The following is a 10,679-nucleotide window of genomic DNA, read 5'->3' as shown; positions in this document are numbered from 1 at the left end:
GGGCCAGACGGATTAGCAGGGCGTGTACTCAGAGCATGTGCGGAGCAACTGGCAAGTGTCTTCACTGACATCTTCAACCTCTCCCTGACCGAGTCTGTAATACCTACATGTTTCAAGCAGACCACCATAGTCCCTGTGCCCAAGAAAGTGAAGGTAACCTGCCTAAATGACTACCACCCTGTAGCACTCACATCAGTAGCCATGCAGTTCTTTGAAAGGCTGATCATGGCTCACATCAACACCATCATCCCGGAAACCCTAGACCCACTCCAATTTGCATACCACCTCAACAGATCCGAAGATGATGCAATCTCAATCTCCCCCATTCACATCGACTGGGCTGTAGTTCCTTGGTGTCCACATCACCAACAAACTATTATGGTCAAAACACACCAAGACAGTTGTGAAGAGGGCACGACAACGCCTTTTTCCCCTCAGGAGACTGAAAAGATTTGGCATGGGTCCCCAGATCCTCAAAAAGTTCTACAACTGCACCATCGAGAGCATCCTGACCGGTTGCATCACCGCCTGGTATGGCAACTGCTCGGCATCCGGCCGTAAGGCACTACAGAGGGTAGTGCTTACTGCCCAGCACATCACTGGGGCCAAGCTTCCTGCCATCCAGGACCTATATACTAGGCGTGTCAGAGGATGGCGCAAAAAATTGTCAAAGACTCCAGTCAACCAAGTCATAGACTGTTCTCTCTGCTACCGCACGGCAAATGGTACCGGAGCGCCAAGTCTAGGTCCAAACAGCTTCTACCCCTAAGCCAAAAGACTGCTGAACAATTAATCAAACTGCCACCTGGACTATTTGCATTAACCCCCCCCCCCCCCCCTTGTTTTTACACTGCTGCTACTCGTTGTTTATTATCTATGCATAGTCACTTTACCCCTACCTACATTTACCCCTACTCTACCTACATGTACAAATTACCTTGACTAACCTCTACCCCTGCACATTGACTCCGTACCAGTACCCCCTGTATATAGCCTCGTTATTGTTATTGTGTTACTTTTGTTTACATTTTTTACTTTAGTTTATTTTGTGAATATTTTACTAACTCTATTTTCTTAAAACTGCATTGTTGGGTAAGGGCTTGTAAGTAAGGCAAGTCTTCAGGTCTCAAGCAAGGTTAATCATTACACAAGTGTAGTATGCATATTTAATGAAACTCAATTGAATCACAGGTCAGGGCGATTAAAGATGGGTTCTCTTTGTCTTTAAAGAGAAATTGGCGTGCTCAGCTCAAACGTTTTGTCGTCTAAAAAATGATTTGGGTGCTGGGTTCAAAGGGCATATACTGGAAGAAAGAAAAGCATCCGTTTGTTTTGATCACTGCTGCTAAAATATAAGACATTTAAATGTGAAGAATATTTCAGTGAGTGCCAAGTTTTTCCTTTCTTCAAGTATAACTCTATCTTTGCCATGTAGGAGGGGGCTATATTAACATCAACTCTCTACTCCTCTGCAACTCTCCCCCGGGTCATTGCAGGCGGTGGCTCTCCTGGGAAAATGCAGGTAAGTGCAAAAGAAAGTGTCTCGTGTCACCTGAGTGTCTAAGAAAGGTTAATAACAGTAGCTACATTTTTCTGAAGAATAACCCAAGAGAATTCCGAATCTGGTAACTGGACAGAGTGAGCCACTGCCAGCCTAGGTCCTCCGCCAAACAAATCCTTGGGGCTGTGATTGGTCGTCTGGGTTTACAGTACATCCCAAATGGCACCCTATTCCATATTCACTGCTTTTGACCAGGGCTCAATGGCACTATATAGGGAATAGGGTGCCATTTGGGACACATCCCAGGTCTGCCTCTTATCTTCCTGTGGTATCAACATCAGGGCTTTATCCGGAGACGAAGAGGTGCGTGACCCTCTGGACTGGACTGCCCACTGCCGTCCTCCATGCAGAAGAGGAGATTCAGATTGTGTGGGAGAGGCTGCAGTCCCTGAATCTGATTTATTGATGAGATAATTCAGTCAGATTTAACGATGAGATAATTCAGTCAGAGAAGAAAATGAAATCCCTGAAGGTTAACTGTAACCCTCTCTAAATGTCTCCTTTCCTTATCTCTCTCCCTCTCTCTCTCTCTCTCTCTCTCGACTTCTCTCTCTGTCACTCTCTCCCTCTCTTTCGCTCCTTCTCTCTTGGAAGATCTCAATGACATACTCCTCATGTCCTTTCTCCTCGTCTCCTTCTCAAACCGCATTGGAGGAGAAGGTCAGAAGGGCGGGACCTTTTGCTTTCTCATCCAATTGGTTTGGAGAAGGAGACAAGGAGAGAAGACGTGAGGAGTATGCAATTGAGATATTCCCATAGTCTCTCTCACTTCCTCTGTGTTTCTTTCTCTTATTGTTGGAAAAGGGGTAGAAAATATATTACTGCATCTCGTACAGAATAAATCTTATGGTTAAAGGTTGAGTTAGAATGTTTGCAGGTGAGTTATTAAATGTTTAGCTGTAGAGTTGAGAACTATTGAATAATATGATTTTGGCCTGAGTTGAAGGTTTTCTACTGTCTTGACTGTTTCGTTTCTCGGGCCAGTGTGGTATCATGTATAGCCACTGTGTCACCCTCCCACCACCACCCCCCCCACCAAGTAGGAAACTGTGAAATAAGAAAGATGCTAAATGTTTATTGTCTTTTCATTGTATTTGTAAGCAATATTGCACAAGCATGTTAATGTAAGGATCGTGATCAGTAGAAAAAGTCTGAAAAAAATGTTGGGTAGTAAAAAACAATACCAGAACAATCTGACTATGTGGAAGGCCACAATCTGCAATTAAGTGAATACTGATTCTGCTAGGAGGTTAAAAGGCTACATACTGCATCATCAGCCTGAACTGAAAGATGCTTTGAATCAGCCATTTCAGAACAATTTCGAAATAGTTATTTAGCTGGAATCATTTTAATTTGAACCATTTAACAATGTACATTGCGAGGTTAGCACGCTAGCTTCTGGAGCACAGTGTTGTTGACGTGGGATGGAAGCCCGGGTCTGCTGTACAGGGATGGTCTGTGTTACATTCAAGGGGGGAGGCTTTCGATAAAGCGTTGTATTCAATGGGGAAAAAAATACTCTTACAGAATATGGAGTGTAGCAGTCGGTGTCATTCCCTCCCTCACTTTAAGTCCCAAATGCTATCTCCCAAGAGATCTCCTCTCCCTTCCTTTCCCCTGTCCTCTGCAGCACACTGCATTCTTTCTCCCAGTCTGCTGAAACCGGCAAGTCAGAATGCATCTTCTCACAGAGTTAAGTCTGTAGACACACCAATCCCTTCTTACTGCCGCTCGGATCCTTTACCCTACATACACACACACCCTCCTTTGAACTCTACTAAGACGTGTGTGTGTGTATTTGTTTCGTGGCTCTTGGTTCAGAACATCAAAAACACAGCACATACAATACACTATTTATCGTTTTGTTTCGTTCATTCCCTCCCTCTATTACAGCTCTCCTTTTTACCTTTGATTCAGACCCCTCCCTCTCCCCCTTTCCTCTCTGCATTCAATTGCATTGTGATAGTCTGGAAGATTTTTTCTTCTTTCTCTCCCTTGCTCGATATGTCTACCTTTATCTTTACCTCTGTCTGTCTCTCTAGTTCCTTCCTTTTCTGCTTTTGTGTCGTTCTATGTGTTTAAAAAAAAAAATCTCCCTCTTTCTCTCTCTCGCCATCTGTACTCCCACTCTGCTCTCTGCCTCCCCACCCCCACCACTCCTTACAAACAGAACAAGTCTATCCATCTCATTATCTGTCTGGTATGCCATGTTTTTTTCCACTTGTCAGGGATTTGTAGCTACCCCGTTTATTTTTGTTTACCTCCATCACCTTTTCTTCCTTTCTACTGCTACCTCCAGTAGCCATCCTCCCCAACCCGTCGTGCTCCCCCCTCTACCCCTCTCTCCCTTCCTTTTTCTCTCTCCTCCTTACACCGCTCTTTGTCTATCCACCCTATCCCTCTTTCTCTGCAGCCCCCTCTCTTTCACCACGTCATTTTTTCTCTCCTATTTTTCAGCCACAGTGGCAGAAGCTTTTAATAATTCATATGGATTTAAAATGTAAATTTTAGTAATACTGAGAAGTCAGACCTCACTCCCACCTGCTCTATCCCCGCTTCTCCGGTTGCTCTCCCTCCCTGCCAACCGTTGCCTTGACAACCGCAACATCCTAGAAACACATAACAGAAATTCACACACACAAGACAAGAGAGATACCCTATCTCAAGCACATTCTTGAGGTAGGGAAAACAATGGAAGGAGAGCGAGTCTGACGCAGTTCAGGAAAAACATGTAGCGAGATGTATTACTGAACATAAATATAAACGCAACATGTAAAGTGTTGGTCCCATGTTTCATGAGATGAAATAAAAGGTCCCAGAAATATTCTATACACTCAAATAACTTATTTCTCTCAAATTCTGTGCACACATTTGTTTACCAGTTAGTGAGCATTTTGCCTTTGCCAAGATAATCCATGCACCTGACAGGTGTGGCATATGAAGAAGCTGATTAAACAGCATGATCATTACACAGGTGAACCTTGTGCTGGGAACAATAAATGGCCACTCTAAAATGTACTGGTTTGTTACACAAGACAATGCTACAGATGTCTCAAGTTTTGAGGGAGCGTGCAATTGGCATGCTGACTGCAGGAATGTCCACCAGAGCTGTTGCCAAAGAATTGAATGTTCCTTTCTCTACCATAATCCGCCTCCAATGTTGTTTTAGAGAATTTGGCAGTACGTCCAACTGGCCTCACAACCGTAGACCACGTGTAACCACGCCAGCCTAGACCTCCACATCCGGTTTCTTCACCTGGGGATTGTCTGAGACCAGCCACCCGGACAGCTGATGAAACTGTGGGTTTGCACAACCAAAGAATTTCTGCACAAACTGTCAGAAACCGTCTCAGGGAAGCTTATCTGCATGCTTGTTGTCCTCACCAGGGTTTTTACCTGACTGCAGTTCGGCATCGTAACCAACTTCAGTGGGCAAATGCTCACCTTCGATGGCCACTGGCACGCTGGAGAAGGGTGCTCTTCACAGATGAATCCCAGTTTCAACTAACCCGGGCAGATGGCAGACAGCGTGTATGGCGTCGTGTGGGCGAGCAGTTTGCTGCTGTCAACGTTGAAAACAGAATGCCCCATGGTGGCGGTGGGGTTATGGTATGGGCAGCCATAAGCTACAGACAGCGAACACAATTGTGTTACTGGGACGAGATCCTGAGGCCCATTGTCGTGCCATTCATCCGCTGCCATCATCCTCATGTTTCAGCAGGATAATACACGGCCCGTGTCGCAAGGTCAACTCTATGTGAAGGAGATGTGTTGCGCTGCATGACAGGTTTTCTGATCCATGACCTAAGGTTTGGATTTATGTGACTTCATGTGAAGTCCATAGATTAGGGCCTAATGAATTTATTTAAATTGACTGATTTCCTTATATGAACTGTAAAATCTTAGAAATTGTTGCGTTTACATTTTTGTTCGGTGTAGCAATGTACCATGTGAAACAGAGCTCGTACTCAACTAGGGTTTATTGTTGTTTACGTGCTGCTTTGCATTTTGTTGCTAGCGTTACTTTGCTACCTGCCAACTTTACGGTTTTTACTTTTTAATTACCGTGTTATAGTTTTATTTTTTCCTTCACTCAACTTTTTCACCCCGGATGCTATATCTGGACATGGTTCTACAGGACCTCCACCAGCCGAAGCTAAGTAGTAACATTAACATTATGCCTTCTAATTGCAGTCGCTGTACTTATAATATACAGGGGAACGATCGCCTTATGGTGAGGATTGCGTCTGAAGCTGGGTTTGCAGCACGGCTATCGTTAGGCAAAGGTAATTTAAGTGTAGTAAAACATGAAACAGCGTCTGTGCCACAAATAAGTACAGATAGTAGTATAAATCCCCTCACACAGTCCCCGCAGCCGGACAGTTTTCTCATGAATTCTGGAAGGAAATGCTGTAGGAAGGCTCAACCGGTGTCGCTCTCTCAGCCGACAGAAACTTTCAACCGGTTTGGTTGAAAACTTTCATTCGGAGTCAGAGGCCGTGCCTTCTCTGGTCTCTCCTCCACCCATTACGGGGTCTGAGACGCCGAAGCCTCCCGCCATTAGCTCTGACAAATTGCAAACCCTTGTCATTGGCGACTCCATTACCCGCAGTATTAGGCTTAAAAAGAATCATTCAGCGATCATACACTGTTTACCAGGGGGCAGGGCTACCGACGTTAAGGCTAATCTGAAGATGGTGCTGGCTAAGGCTAAAACTGGCATATATAGGAATATTATTATCCACGTCGGCACCAATGATGTTAGGATAAAACAGTCGGAGGTCACCAAGCGCAACATAGCCTCAGCGTGTAAATCAGCTAGAAAGATGTGTCGGCATCGAGTAATTGTCTCTGGCCCCCTCCCAGTTAGGGGAATCTCACAACTCAATCGCTGGTTGAAAACTGTTTTCTGCCCCTTCCAAAAGATAGAATTTGTCGATAATTGACCCTCTTTCTGGGACTCACCCACAAACAGAACCAAGCCTGGCCTGCTGAGGAGTGACGGACTCCATCCTAGCTGGAGGGGTGCTCTCATCTTACCTATGAACATAGACAGGGCTCTAACTCCTCTAGCTCCACAATGAGAGGGTGCAGGACAGGCAGCAGGCTTTTAGCCAGCCTGCTAAGGTTAGTGGAGTCTGCCACTAGCACAGTCAGTGTAGTCAGCTCAGCTATCCCCATTGAGACCGTGTCTGTGCCTCGATCTAGGTTGGGCAAAACTAAACAAGACGGTGTACGCCTTAGCAATCTCACTGGAATAAAGACCTCCTCCATTCCTGTCATTATTGAAAGAGATTGTGATATCTCACATCTCAAAACAGGACTACTTAATGTTAGATCCCTCACTTCCAAGGCAGTTATAGTCAATGAACTAATCACTGATCATAATCTTGATGTGATTGGCCTGACTGAAATATGGCTTAAATCTGATGAATTTACTGTGTTAAATGAGGCCTCTCCTCACCTCCATGTTGCTACCAAATTTTAATTTACAAAAAAAAGTGACTGCGTTTTAGTCTATTGAGCTTCTAGTCATGAAATCTATGCAGCCTACTCAATCACTTGCTATAGCTACTGTTTACAGGCCTCCTGGGCCGCATACAGAATTCCTATCGGATCTTGTGGTCATGGCAGATAATATTGTAATTGTTGGTGACTTAAATATTCACATGGAAAAGTCCACAGACCCACTCCAAAAGGCTTTCAGAGCCATCATCGACTCAGCGGGTTTTGTCCAATATGTCTCCGGACCTTCTCACTGCCGCAGTCATACTCGGGACCTAGTTTTGTCCCGTGGAATAAATATTGTGGATCTTTATGTTTTTCCTCATAATCCTGAACTATCGGACCACTATTTTATTACGTTTGCAATCGCAACAAATAATCTGCTCAGACCCCAACCAAGGATTATCAAAAGCTGTGCTAAAAATTCTCGGACAACCCAAGATTCCTAGATGCCCTTCTGGACTCCCTCCACCTACCCAAGGACGTCAGAGTACAACAATTGGTTAACCACCTAACTGAGGAACTTAATTTAACCTTGCGTAATACCCTAGATGCAGTCGCACCCCTAAAAACAAAAAACATTTGTCATAAGAAATTAGCTCCCTGGTATACAGAAAATACCCGAGCCCTGAAGCAAGCTTCCAGAAAATTGGAATGGAAATGGCGCCACACCAAACTGGAAGTCTTCCGATTAGCTTAGAAAGACAGTACCGTGCAGTATCGGAAGAGCCCTCACTGGTGCTCGATCATCCTATTTTTTCAACTTAATTGTGGATAATTAATTTTTTATACTTTCGAATGATCAAGATCATTAGAAAGCAAATTACGGACTCCTCTTTAAATCTGCGTATTTCTCCAAAGCTCAGTTGTCCTGAGTCTGCACAACACTGCCAGGACCTAGGATCAAGGGAGACACTCAAGTTTTTTAATACTATATCTCTTGACAGATTGATGGAAATAGTCATGGCCTCTAAACCTTCAAGCTGCATACTGGACCCTATTCCAACTAAACTACTGAAAGGGCTGCTTCCTGTGCTTGGCCCTCCTATGTTGAACATAATAAATGGCTCGCTATCCACCGGATGTGTACCAAACTCACTAAAAGTGGCAGTAATAAAGCCTCTTTTGAAAAAGCCAAACCTTGACCCAGAAAATATTTGAAAAACTATCGGCCTAAATCAACTCACTGCCTTCCTGAAGACTAACAATGTATACGAAACACTTCAGTCTGGTTTTAGACCCCATCATAGCACTGAGACTGCACTCTTGAAGGTGGTAAATTACCTTTTAATGGCGTCAGACCAAGGCTCTGCATCTGTCCTCGTGATCCTAGACCTTAGTGCTGCTTTTGATACCATCGATCACCACATTCTTTTAGAGAGATTGGAAACCCATATTGGTCTACAAGTTTTGGCCTGGTTTAGATCTTATCTTCGGAAAGATATCAGTTTGTCTCTGTGGATGGTTTGTCCTTTGACAAATAAACTGTACATTTTGGTGTTCCTCAAGGTTCTGTTTCAGGACCTCTATTGTTTTCACTATATATTTTACCTCTTGGTGATGTCATTCGGAAACATAATGTTAACTTTCACTGCTAAGCGGATGATACGTAGCTGTACATTTCGAAGAAACATGGTGAAGCCACAAATTTGCCTTCCCAGGAAGCCTGTGTTTCAGACATAAGGAAGTGGATGGCGGAAAATGTTTTACTTTTAAGCTCAGACAAAACAGAGATGCTAGTTCTAGGTCCCAAGAAACAAAGATCTTCTGTTGGATCTGACAATTAATCTTGATGGTTGTACAGTCGTCTCAAATAAAACTGTAAAGGACCTCGGCGTTACTCTGGACCCTGATCTCTATTTTGCCGAACATATCAAGACTGTTTCAAGGACAGTTTTTTTCCATCTACGTAACAAAAATCTGAAACTTTCTGTCCAAAAATTATGCAGAAAAATTAATTTATGCTTTTGTCATTTCTAGATTAGACTACTGCAATGCTCTACTCTCCAGCTACCCGGATAAAGCACTAAATACACTTCAGTTAGTGCTAAACACGGCTGCTAGAATCTTGGCTAGAACCCAAAAATGTGACCATATTACTCCAGTGTGATCATATTACTCCAGTATCTATCTTTCCGAGTTGGTCCTGCCGTACATACCTACACGTACGCTACGGTCACAAGATGCAGGCCTCCTTATTGTCCCTAGAATTTCTAAGCAAACAGCTGGAGGCAGAGCTTTCTCTTGTAGAGCAAAATTTTTATGCAATGGTCTGCCTATCCATGTGAGAGATGCAGACTTGGTCTCAACCTTTAAGTCTTTATTGAATACTCATCTCTTCAGTAGATCCTATGTTTGAGTGTAGTCTGGCCCAGGGGTGTTTTTTATTTTACCTTTATTTAATTAGGCAAGTCAGTTAAGAACAAATTCTTATTTTCAATGACAGCCTAAGAACAGTGGGTTAACTGCCTTGTTCAGGGGCAGAACGGCAGATTTTTACCTCGTCAGCTCGGCGATTCGATCTTGCAACCTTGCGGTTACTAATCCAACGCTCTAACCACTAGGCTACCTGCCACCTCAAGACCCGCCGCCCCAAGGTGTGAAGGTGAACAGAAAGGCACTGGAGCAACAAACCACCCTTGCTGTCTCTGCCTGGCCGGTTCCTCTCTCTCCACTGGGATTCTCTGCCTCTAACCCTATTACGGGGGCTGAGTCACTGGCTTACTGGTGCTCTTCTATGCAGTCCCTAGGAGGGGTGCGTCACTTGAGTGGATTGAGTCTCTGATGTGATCTTCCTGTCTGGGTTGGCGCCCCCCTCGGGTTCGTGCCGTGGGGGAGATCTTCGTGGGCTATATTCGGCCTTGTCTCAGGGTAGTAAGTTGGTGGTTGAAGATATCCCTCTAGTGGTGTGGGGGCTGTGCTTTGGCAAAGTGGGTGGGGTTATATCCTGCCTGGTTGGCCCTGTCTGGGGGTATAGTCGGACGGGGCCAAAGTGTCTCCCGACCCCTCCTGTCTCAGCCTCCAGTAATTATGCTGCAATAGTCTGTGTTGGGGGCTAGGGTCAGTCTGTTATATCTGGAGTATTTCTCCTGTCTTATCCAGTGGCCTGTGTGAATTTAAGTATGCTCCCTCTAATTCTCTCTCTTTCTCTTCTCTTGGAGGCTGTAGGACCATGCCTCAGGACTACATGGCCTGATGACTCCTTGCTGTCCCCAGTCCACCTGGTCGTGCTGCTGCTCCAGTTTCAACTGTCCTGCTGCCGCTATGGAACCCTGACCTGTCCACCAGACATGCTACCTTGTCCCGGACCTGCTGTTTTCGACTCTCTCTCTCTGCGGCACCTGCTGTCTCTAACTCTGAATGATCGGCTATGAAAAGCCAACTGACATTTACTCCTGAGGTGCTGACCTGTTGCACCCTCTACAACCACTGTCATTTATTATTATTTGACCCTGCTGGTCATCTATGAACGTTTGAACATCTTGGCCATGTACTGTTATAATCTCCACCCGGCACAGCCAGAAGAGGACTGGCCACCCCTCAGAGCCTGGTTTCTCTCTAGGTTTCTTCCTAGGTTCCTGCCTTTCTAGGGAGTTTTTTTCCTAGCCACCGT

Source organism: Salvelinus fontinalis, chromosome 5 (assembly GCF_029448725.1).
Source record: "Salvelinus fontinalis isolate EN_2023a chromosome 5, ASM2944872v1, whole genome shotgun sequence".
In the NCBI taxonomy this organism is placed as follows: domain Eukaryota; kingdom Metazoa; phylum Chordata; class Actinopteri; order Salmoniformes; family Salmonidae; genus Salvelinus; species Salvelinus fontinalis.
The sequence above is the reverse complement of the archived record's forward strand: the minus strand, read 5'-3'. Positions refer to the sequence as shown.